At 37.9% G+C, this 11,893-nt stretch overlaps 1 protein-coding gene across 2 annotated transcripts in view; it reads left to right on the top strand.

Moving 5' to 3' along the window:
• Window positions 1–839: 839 nt before the first annotated feature.
• The window catches only part of arvcfb (ARVCF delta catenin family member b), a 220,842-nt gene continuing 209,788 nt past the window's right edge, over window positions 840–11,893 (top strand). Inside the window, exon 1 of one of the 2 annotated variants that reach the window (XM_044111816.1) lies at window positions 840–1,177. The gene's annotated coding sequence lies outside the window, so the exon portion shown is untranslated. The remainder of the gene's footprint in view (window positions 1,178–11,893) is intronic. The other variant, XM_044111820.1, reaches the window with a different exon arrangement.

The following is an 11,893-nucleotide window of genomic DNA, read 5'->3' as shown; positions in this document are numbered from 1 at the left end:
AGAAATAATAACAAAAATGTTAGGGTGGAACAATGAGCTTACCATGCCGCAATAATTTCGTTGTTTTATGCCTGTACTACTACTACTTCTTCTTCTTCTTATTATTATTATTATTATTATTATTATTATTATTATTATTATTATTATTATTATTATTATTATTATTATTATTATTATTATTATTATTATTATTATTATTATACTATCACATCCAGTAACTTAGAATAAGTGTTTCGATAAGACATTGTCAAATTAAAAGTACCTTTTGAAAATAACCTTTAAGCAGGTATTAAATATACTTTTCATTTAACTCACTTAAAAAAAAAATTATTTTATTGGTCTGATGTAATATTCTAATCTTATGTCGTGTTTTCATTAACTACAAGCGAACAATCACCATAATTAGTGGAAATTAAAGCTTGCAAACATCATTCCGTGTGTAAGGAATCTGTATATTTCACTTGTGGATTTACTACTGAAATAAATAAACTTTTTAATATTGCAATTTATTCAGTGCGACTATAGATAAATAAGCTAAAAATAATGGGGTAATGGCACGCATTACATTTTTTTTTTTGTGGAATTTAGAATAGTTTAAAATATGTAAAAATGTAATGTAAAAATAAAAATATGTTTTTGATACAGTTTTCGTACATGAAGTATTTACATCTGCGCAATAGATTTACTGAAGTCATTAAAGCAAATAGCATATTTGCTCTAATGACTGGAGGACATTTCTTACTGAAATGTTCTCTAGCACTGCACAAGCGGCGGTGGGGCGGAGACAGACTCCCCGTGACCGACAGCATCCAGCACTTTTTGTTGATGAGAGGGATAAAGCCTGCTCCTGCTTTTCGTTCAACTCAACGTAGCAGTAGCTAATTCACTGTTAATAATGACCGCTTTGAACGCAACTTTGCAAGCAGTTGGATTACTTTAGTTTTTCCTTTGTGGCACTCGACCGAAGAGACACACAAAGCTGGCAGGTCCGACCGGAGATTCTGGAGCTTGTAGAAAAGAATACAACAACAACAAAAAAAGAAAGTAGTCTCTGCAGCAGCTTAGTTGCATGCAAAATAACGGCGTTCATCTGAGGCTCCGGTTCTGATCCGCTCCCTCACAGGGGGCAGAATCACTTCGCCTTCGAGGACAACGATGACCAGGAGAAGAAACTGAGGTACAGTTGCAATACCGCTACCCCCCTTTCTGTGCTGTGGCTGTAATGCCAAGTTTTTTGGCTCGTGCCGTTGCTGCTCAGTAGGAGGTGGGTGTGACAAAAAAATTTAAATAGCAGCCATGTAGTAACGCAGTGAAATAGCAATGACAAAGATGCTATTAGGCGCTTTTAGAAAGATGGAATTAGTTCATGAAGCGAAACGCGGCATAGGACGCAAGAATCTGCTTTGTTTACGGTTATCTAGTTAAAATGAGACTTGAAGGGGATATTAATGTTAATGAGGGGTTAGCTGCGCAAAATAGGCTGACGGATATATCTGATTATTATTATTATTATTATTATTATTATTATTATTATTATTATTATTAATAATAATAATAATAATAATAATAATAATAATAATAATAATATTGTTGTTGTTGTTGTTGTTGTGCTCGTGGCTGTGGTCCTGAACCCGTCTTGCTAATGGATGCAGTGAACTGGAACGAGCGCTAGCCGCAAAGAGCTGTCAATCATCTCTCTAGCAGTCCATTGTTTTACTCCTCCTGTTAGTGACGGAGTTACCATGGAGAGTCTTCCGGTTTCCCCCTCCTGTAATCACCTTATTTGGAGAAGGGGCGGCCTCTAGTAGCCTTAGGAGGCTGGAGGAGGCACTGACTGCTAGCATGGACATTCACTTTGAAAGTCGAGATTTGAGATATTTATGTTGTGTTGTTGATATTAGTTTCTTTTACTCCTCTTATATATTGGCTACTCAGTAGATTAAAAGACACATTTGCCTACAGTAATTTTCAATATTACTGAAATAATACATCCTGATGAAAATATTAGAAAATTTTCAATTGACAGGTTTTTATTATTATTATTATTATTATTATTATTATTATTATTATTATTATTATTATTATTATTATTATTATTATTATTACAAAGCCCATATTTGTTGTATTAATTCATCATTTCCCCTTTTTCTCATCTTTCATTCTGCTTTCACCACTCTAGGATCTTGGGCATCATTGTCTGTGTCAGATGTGAATAGGTCCGATATATTGTTATCATGTAAAACATAAATTCCTGATGCCTGGATCATTGTTGTCTGTATTAAATTGCAAGCAGTGCTTTGGGATATCAATATTGTGTTATGTTAACTGATATTACAATATTATGTGATACATTGTGAAGCTCTGAGTGCACAATTCAAGGCAGCTTTAGACGCTTGTCTACTGGCTGGACAGTGTCAATAATCAGTGTTTTTTTTTGTTGTTGTTGTTTTTTTCAGCTATTTCTGAAGATTTGTTTCAGCGGACTTACTCCCATAAAGATTGTAAAGAATCTTTATAGGAGATTCTTAAATATTATTTAAATAATGCATTCGAAATATTTGCAATTTGCAAAAAAGCACTTTATAGTCTTAAATCAATGGTGCGCATTGAAGGTAAATAGATTTAATTTGTGCTCTTTGCGTGTTAGTGTGAACTTGAAACTGTAAAGTTTTGTCCAGATAGCTAAGGAACACCAATAACAGGTTGTGAAAGCAGTACGAAAATGAGAACTTAGAGGAAATTAGGACAGAGGCAACCCAAGATTTAGTTTCATTTATACATTTCAATCCTTCTAGTTGTTATAATCTGGAGGTTATTACCCAGTATCTATACACACATGCCTTAGAAAGCATTGATCTCTTATTTGTCAGTCTGCCTCTTGAAATGAATGTACTTGTTGGCAACATTGAAATTTGAACAGGATGCATTTTGTTCTCATTTGCAGTCAGAAAGCAAATTTTTCTCAGCATAAAATATTTTCAGACCACTTTCTGAACACGACCAGAATCGATAACTGTCGAAAAGTGAGCAAAACTCTGGTAAAGCGGAGGACTAGATATGAATACTAACGTTAAAATATATACATAATACTTGCTGGCTCTTACACATATGTACAATGTGATGAATATCTTCCTTTTACCAGTCAGTGTTCAGTGCAGGTTAGCTGGGATGAGGACCTATTCATTTTGTTTATTACATCCAACTCCTCTTTCCTTCCTTTTTTTCCTTTTCTATTATAAAATGCTAAATGTAGATGCGCCGTAAGTTCTTTGATAGAAGTAGTGGGTTTTAATCCAACAGAAAAATAAGGAACTGCATCATCCCCAGGTATGCATCAGAGCAACAACACATAATATGCATCTCATTTTGTATTAAACTCCAAACAATTACTCTAACCTACATGTTGTTAGTGGTTTAAAAAAAAAAATAAAAAAAAATAAGAAAATCCAGAATTTTCCAAATTTGATTTACCAATAAAAGGGAGAACTAGTTCGAACTCGGGCTAAGCTAACTGGGAGACTTGTATTGTAAATATCACATCACCAAAACATTGGGGTATTTCTACTATACACACATGGAATCCTCGGGAGAAATGCAATATATAACACTTTGGTTTGTGCGTTAGAGCTGTGGAAGACCTACAGTGTATTTCATAAATGTAATCAATAGAAAAGAAATTACCTAATGCCACCCTGTGTATTTCAATGTAGATATGTTTCAGACAGTATGCTCTGCAGACAGAAAAAAAAAGTTCTCTTAATTGTATTAGCCCGGCACCCGTCTCATTGTAGTTGCATGGTTAGTGTAGCATTTCATATCTACATATGAATCATATTTTAGGAGCAACTGCAGTGCGATGTATTTATTCTGTTGTCTTTATGCTTCTTAAAGACTTCAGCATTCATGAGTTGAACATCTGTGTATTGAGACTGAAGCAAGGTACTTTTAAACTTGTCCTCTGATTCACACAGACCATTTATTAAAGGGGCAGTACTATGTATTTATAGTGCACTGTCGAGTAACTGTGCTAACTTCAATTGTTATAAAAATTATGTATATATCAACCATGACTATAAAAAAATTTGATGTTGCAATCTAAAGCCTTGAAATAAGGACTCTGCCTCTTTAAGAAACTTCTGCTCCTTCTGAAACTCCGCCTTCAGGAAGTCACCAAAACATGGCTCCTCTAGTAACTATCTAACAATGTTTATATCAGCTTTTCACTGCGACGTAGCTCCTGTAATGAGCTCAGCTGATGTGCAGATCCACCAGGTGTTTGCTAATTGGTCCTGGCTAGTCTGAAGGAGCTGAGAGGAGGAGAGCTGCTCTGCAAGGTGGAAGCTTGAAAACTACAGGTCAGAGGTGGGGCTTCGTCCTTGAAGGTGGAGCTAGGCTCACCCAGCTGAATGGTTGCCAAGGGAGATTAAAGGATTTCTCAAACATCCCTGGACAGCTGCCATGAAATAATCAAGGCAGCAGTCCATGGATGGTTTTATTGAAAGAATAACATTATAAAATGATATATAACATGATATAAAGGTAAAAAGAAAAGTCAAATTTACATAATACTGGCCCTTTAAACAAACAAAGAAACAAGCAAACAAAAAATTTAACAGTACAAAATTGTCTGACGGGTTACGTTTATGACGGATATTTGTGTGTGAAAGCTGAAGTGGCTGTGATTCAGAGGTTCCTTGGCTGTGATGGATTGTGCATGGGAAGTGCGTTCCGGTGGCTGGGAGCTGACAGAAGCGGTCCAGTCCAGTCAATGGTTCTTTGTAGAGGAAGCACCTGCAGCGCTCTGCCTTCTGCTCCTGAAGTGATTAACATTCACCTCCAAACTCCACGCTCTCCCCTCTCTCCAGCCCCTAAGCCCTCCCATCCTGACTCTGCTCCGTTGACTTGGCACCTGCACGGCATCACCGGTTCTGGAAAGCCCATAACTCACCTCTTTGTCTAGATAGTCAAGGCAATGTGACTGCAGAACTGTGTTCAGGAGTTTATTAAATTCTTTTCCCCCTCTTTTTTTTTTTTGTTCAAGTCAAGTTTTTACACCTGTTCATTTGCCCAACTAATTGTTTTATTGGTTCAAGTAGGAACTGGATCCTATTGGTGTGCTTTCCTTTTAATGGTGTCTCCACATAAAGGCGCCTGCTGGGTTAAAATGCATTTGTAGGACCTAAGGAACGGATTTCCTGTTGTTCTCTGTGAACAACAGAGAACTTATTTTACTTATTTTGTGAATGAGCAAAAAATAATTAGCGAAAATCCAACAATTGTGCAGATTTAGAGAGCCTTGCTTTTTATTTTCGAAAGTTTATTTGAGCCAGTAAACAAAGCGTGAACTAAAATGTGTAACTTTTATTTGGGTGAATCTTGTTCTGCGTGTTTTGGTTCAGAATTATGACTTCAGTCACAATAACAGGAAGTGAAATAAGGAAGAACAGCAGGAATTGAATATTTTAAATATTATTTTAACTATTATGGTATGTTCCGGTTAGCTCTCAAGATAAGAAATGTAATTGGGTGATAAATTGTCCCAGAAATTACTCTGATGAACAATAATATTGTTATTTTGAGAGCATTTTCGGGTGACATAACGCTAATGGCATAATAATAAAAGAACACATTCTCAAAGATCAATAATTTATCAATTTAAATTTGACTAAGGATCTGGAAGACATTTTAAATTTCATAATAAATTAACAAAACAACAGAAACACCAAATAAAGCAAATTATGAAGTCTCAGTAAACAAATCTGACCAAAGAGCGCGTGAGATAGCTGTGGCCACCCACCTTGCTTAGCTAGCTGTGAGAGGTTGAGCAGCTAAAGGCTTTCTTCTGCCTGGAGCTCCCAGAATGCTGTGCGGTTCTGATTTGGAGATCAGTGGCTGTTCTGTATATTGAATATTGAATATCCTATGAGATGTATTATTTACTGGTGTTGATTAATGTGTTCATCGCCATGTATATTTTCAAAAATCCACTGTGCGCTTGACTCGTCCATCTACTTCATTTTTATTTGTCTCATCTAATTCCAATGGAGTTCGGACCCTTTAAAAACTGCACTGACATCGTCCCTATGTCAGGAACTTTGCCTGAGTTGGATTCAGGGGCAAAAAAGGGGAACTGAAGCCATAGCACTGCAGGTGGAATATTTGCAGATATTTTTTGTTTGTTTGTTTTGTTATCAGAACCATGATACATTCTTTCAAAAATCCACAAATTGAAAGTGAAATTAAACCGATGTTAACTGCAGAGCGGCATGATAATTCCTCCAGTTGCATTACTGTTAGGCTATGCTCAGATGCTGCTATTGTGAGTCATGTTCTCAGCGGGATTAATTCATTCTGTTTATTTATTTATTTATTTATTTTTGCTCAGTGAGTGTTTGTGTCCTTAAATTGCAGGGTCAGAGCGAACAGCCCCCTTTCTGTTACATGCACGCACACCCCCGCACACACACACACACGCACACACAAACACACAGTGACGCTTGTTTCAAAATTGGTTTTAAATCAGATTTTCTCAGCATCATTCCCCCTGCCCAGTTGTTGGGACCTCCGTCTGCGTTGTTATTAGAGCATCCAGCGGCCTGAGCTTCGTAACATGCTGACTCGCTGATAATCCACTCCCCTTTTCTTACGCCGCCCCCCGTGTCAGGGCTCTGCATTAACAGATAGCGCTGATTGAATTCCTCTCCTGACTATTCCCAAACCTCGCCTGGCTCCTCACCCCCTTCCTTGGTGGATTGAAAAAAGCTTTAAATCTCCATTAAATCTTTTAAAAAAAACAACAACAAAAAAAAAAAACCTGTAAGATTCGCGAACACATGCTGACTCTGAATATTCTCTTTGACTGAGTCATAATTGGATTTTTTCTTTTTCTTCAGTTCGCTTCCAAATGAGATTTTGGTGAACAGAAAATAGTTGTCCGTCTACTGATAGCTCTCCATAGATGCTGTGGTTTACCTCCCTGCTCCACTCCCCAGCTTTGGGTCTCTGTGTCACTGACAGATTAGCCCCACCCGCTACGTTCTGGTGTGCCTTGGTTATGTCCAGGGATAAGAGCCGCTTAATTGTAATCGCTGGAGCTGCCCAGAGCACTGTAAACAGTGGAGCACAGATCAGCTCAGGGTGCACACTGAAGAGCCTCATGAAGAGAAGAAAGACCATTAAAAAAAAAAGAAAAAAGAAAAGCAACACGCCCGCGGGCCAAATATTTTGAAGATGATGATAGTGCTTCAGTTAGATTTAAATGTTTGGGCGTGTCCAGTGGGATGCAATTCTCAGTTAGTGACAGAATTACATCATGCAGTTTGATTTCTTGAATTACCCGACTGGCTGACTCTGCGCTTGCATTTCAGGTTCTCAAGCCGCAATTTCACTTGAACGTCTTAGATAATGTATGTTATTAATTGATTGATTGTGGAACTGTGACCCAATTTTATTGTGCTTGTGTACACTGTACAAAAATGTACAACGACAATAGAAACTTCACATTACTTTCCCCCCAAAAAATAAATAAATAAAAAATCAACAGATAGTCAGATTCTTCATTTTTCTACAGAAAACTTTGCATTTAGGTGAATCTGCGAATAGGCCATGGTCCACTGTAAATTGATTGATTGATTGATTGCCATTTTGCCAACTGCCATTTATGGTCATGTTCCATAAAAAATCAATTTGTCATCACTTCATAGCCTTCTGAGTGGCCATCATGTTAAAGTGTGAAGTGCCTAAAGATTCCCCACAGAAACAATGTTAGTCATCCTGATCCAGCCTTTTTCTCTTAGGTATTTTGCCTCAAAGGTCAAACGAAAAGCTCATTAATTTTGTGCTACTTGTGCAGATTGTGTAATTTCCTGAGTAGATGACCTATTGTGCCTGAAAAACAAAAAGGATTGTAGAGAAAAAGCAATGGTGCTGTCTTGTGCTGGTTATCTTTAATCAGAGCCTGGGACATGCTCCTTTGCATCACTGCTCTTCTTTGCCGTTATTCTGTGTCCTCCTCTGGTTAGCTACGTAACTGATGTAACAATCCTAGAGCGAGTCTTTAACAGACACTGCACCAAGCCTCTCATCTTCCACAAACCGTTTCTTCTGATCCCCAGCAACAACTCTCCTTTTTAATCGTTCGGTTTCCTAATTTTTGGATTCTTTTTAATTCAAAAGTTGAAGAAGTCCTCGGATCCTTGAAGTGGCTGCTACCTTTCTTGCTGATAATTTGTGGCTTTGTTTCTATTGGATTTCTGAAGCTTCAAAGTGTGAAATGAAGTTGGCACATCATCAAATGGTTTCCCGCTGCCGGGGAGCAGGGGGGGAGGCATAAAGCGTCTGGCTGGTACGTACAATTTGTCTGGTTTAATCGGTAATTGTTTCAAAGAGAAAAACGGAGAAAATTCACTGGGAGAGAAGAGTATTTTTATATTTCTCTGTGGCAGAGAGATTCTCTAGTCAATCTCCAGAGGTCCAAAGCTTTCTAACCCCATCAAGAAGAAGTGTGGTATGTTGTCTTTGCTGTTTGTGTTTCTCTCATTTTTAAAGGAATCCGCATTTGTTTTTCCTCTTGACTTATTCAACTTGATTTTAAAGAGCTCCTTCCGTTCTCTAGGTTTTGATATTAAGTCTGCCTTTCATTTCGAAATCTCTTCCATCATCTGTAGATCTGTAGATGATAGAAGAGACACTGTTCTCTTCTACCATCTACCTCTTTAGAGATACTAAGATCTCTACTTCTGAGTGGTTATCAGAAGGCAACCACAGCTGCCGGTGTTTTACCATAAATCAGAGGTGTTTTGGCTTTTTTTTGTTTTGTTTTACAGTGTACATGTTAACAGCAACATAAGAAAACTAGAAAATGAACTGAACTTACATGATAGTGGCTCAAGCTTCAGACTCAGGTTCGAGTCTGATTTAAGTCAGGAAACCAAGACTTTAGACGTTATGCCTGACCTGTAGAAATTGCACTTAGACTTGTTATGTGAGACTGGAATTGTATTTAAACAACATCATTATTTACTTGCTGTAAATAATGATGTTGTAGGGGAAAAAAAGTCCTATAAACATTATAGAGTCATCAGTTTGTGAAACCAGTAAAACAAACATTACATTTTGTCCACTGCCACCATTAAAATCATCATTACAGATCAAATATAATGGCCAATGTTCCATTAATTATGGCTCAAAGGCGACTCTAAACAGGCGGGGCTTTGTTCTTGATTTGAAAGAACTCAGTGTTTCGGCTGTTTTGCTGTTTTCTGGAGGTTTGTTCCAGATTTGTGGCACATGGAAGCTGAATGCTGCTTCTCCACATTTTGTTCTGGTTCTGGGGATTCAGAACCAGAACCAGACAACCTGTAATCAGTTTGCAATTGATTTATGTAGCTTGCTCACTGAGCACAACAATCAGAAAATTCGATGAGTTTTCGGACTTACAACCGGAGCGCTGTTAAGCTAAAGTTGTTCCAAGATTCCAACAAACGTAAAACAATGGCAAAGCTTTAAAATGGACAAACTATTGCTTTCAACAAGCAGAAACTTACAGTTGATTGTTTTTCCGTTTGTAGAAGTTTAAAATAATATGTCACATTTATTGGATGTCGTCTTGTGTTGACTTCCCTGGTATTCGACGAAACAGTTGAGGAAACTGAAGTGCTCCCAAAATAGACCTTGTCACGTCGGGAAACAACAAGGTCTCCTGCTGAATTAAATAAAAATGCAACAAACAAAAATGGCATCATTAGTGAAACCATTCATCTGCATTGGCGCTTTTCAAGATAATGAAATCCCGCAGATGATATGCGATGCTGACAGGGATGACTCATCTGAAGCCACAGGTAGGGCAAAAATGGAAATCTCAACAGCCTGTTTATTTCAGCTTTCTAAATGAGCAAAGATGAAAAGAAGACACAAAATTATTAACTGGATAAAAATGTTGTGTAGTGTCTCGAGGAGCAGGACATATTTACAATTAAATTGTTTTATGCAGTAGTGACGCCGAGACACAGGCCAGCCAAACATTTATTGACAGGCAAAAAATGCAAAAAGTAAAAAAAAAAAAAATTCCCTCTAGGTATGAATGTGTTCGGATTCAGGATGTCGAACCTAATTAGAGAATCTGAAGGTCTTTCTCTTCGCTTCATTGATGTTTGCTCTCCTGCTGCGCCGTTCGTCTTTCCCGGACGTTCACAGGAGGCGCAATTTGGGCGAGAAAGGTGGCAGAGTGCATCAGTCATTTCAGAGGCTTTAGGAGAGGAAATCATAGCAAATAGCCTAATAAATTCGACTTTAAGGGATTAATGAGAGCCGTCTTTCTCAATGTTTTGACTGTTTTCTTAGTTTAATGACCTATGAGGATAGCATTCAAAGAAGTACTTGTTTTAATTTTAATTTGGTTATGACAGGCATACAGCCGTTAGTTGAACTCTGCACAAAGTGCTTCATATGAACAAAAACCTATCTGTCAGCACAGACTTAGGTTATGCCTGGTTTTGCTCATTATTTTTGGATGATGTTGATGCAAATGGACAGCTCTGTTCTCACCAAGCCCGATGTGTCTCCTCAAGACTCCAGTCATAATCCACTCCTTTATTTGGTGCCAGACTTTCTTGATCTTTTTGCAAACAAACCTGGTCGACATATGAAACTACCGCATACGATTGCAGCCGGTGTGTACAGCTCTAGTCGCCAACCAATTTTGGGCCAGCACGGCCCCTGTGTATCCACTATTCAGGTCCCAAATCTCCCTGCCACATCAAATAAGATGTAGGCTGCATTCACCAAAAATTATGTTATCGTAATTTTTGCACATCTCTGCATTGTTAGCTTCCCAGGGAACAGAAAGAGCCGCGTGAACGGAAAGTTTTACAGGTGCAAGAAAAACACGACCATCATTCATGGGCGGCCTGACAGCAGCCAATCAGAACGGCTAAAATTTTCAATTCAAATTTTGATTGTAACAGCAGCCATTTTGTTCATGTTCTGATCCATTTTCTTATATCATAATTGCCAAGTCTTGCAAAAACAAAACAAACAAACAAAAAAAAACCAACCAAAAAAAAACATCCAAACAAAAGGAAAAAACAGTGATTTGCATAACAGCACCAATTTGATCTGCTTGTCAAAAACTGTGCTCTGCAGCATCAAACATGGATACAAGTGCAGCTGCATCAATCTGTTTCTGTCAGCTTGTTGTGACGCAGCTTGCTGCATTCAGGAGAACAGGACGTCAGAGTATCATCTGCTAAATTTCACCCACATGCCATTGTAAACCAGTGCTCTAAAAGGAAAAGCACAAGTACTGGTCCTCCTCTTAATGTCATACAAATATGGGACAGAAACATGGGTGATATATTTATATAAACCTGTTTATTGATTTATAGTTTTACTGCACAGAAATGACAAAAGTTCCTAATCAAATCTGCAGGAGGCCAGGAGCCAAACTGAAGGTGTCATGGAGTCACACCAGGGGCACTACAGTGAAATGAATCTAACATTAAGGGATAACTAGACTTAAGAAGCAAAATTAAACTAGAGTAAGAAAGAATAAACTAGGACCACTGAGCTGAACTAAAGTTAAAAACAAGAAAAACCCCTCTGATCTAATAAAAATAAGAAAGTAAGTAACACACACACACACACAAAACCCTCCCAAAGCAACTCAAACAGACCAAGATCCTGGGAAAAAAAATCTTGAAAAAAAAAACAAAACAAAAAAAACATATCAAATATGATCATATATCAAAATCTAACGCGCATATTTAACGCTTCCTTCCGCGTTGTGGTCAACAGCGTCGCGGCACCCAATTTATGCAGGGGGTCATGTGAGACGGCCTCATGAAGAGGCCTGTCAAATGAAGACAGGAAGATGTTTTTCTCCCGTACTTAAGAG

Source organism: Gambusia affinis, linkage group LG03 (genome assembly GCF_019740435.1).
Source record: "Gambusia affinis linkage group LG03, SWU_Gaff_1.0, whole genome shotgun sequence".
Taxonomy (NCBI): Eukaryota; Metazoa; Chordata; class Actinopteri; order Cyprinodontiformes; family Poeciliidae; genus Gambusia; species Gambusia affinis.
Note: the sequence above shows the minus strand (reverse complement) of the source record. Positions and strands in the feature narration are given on the sequence as shown.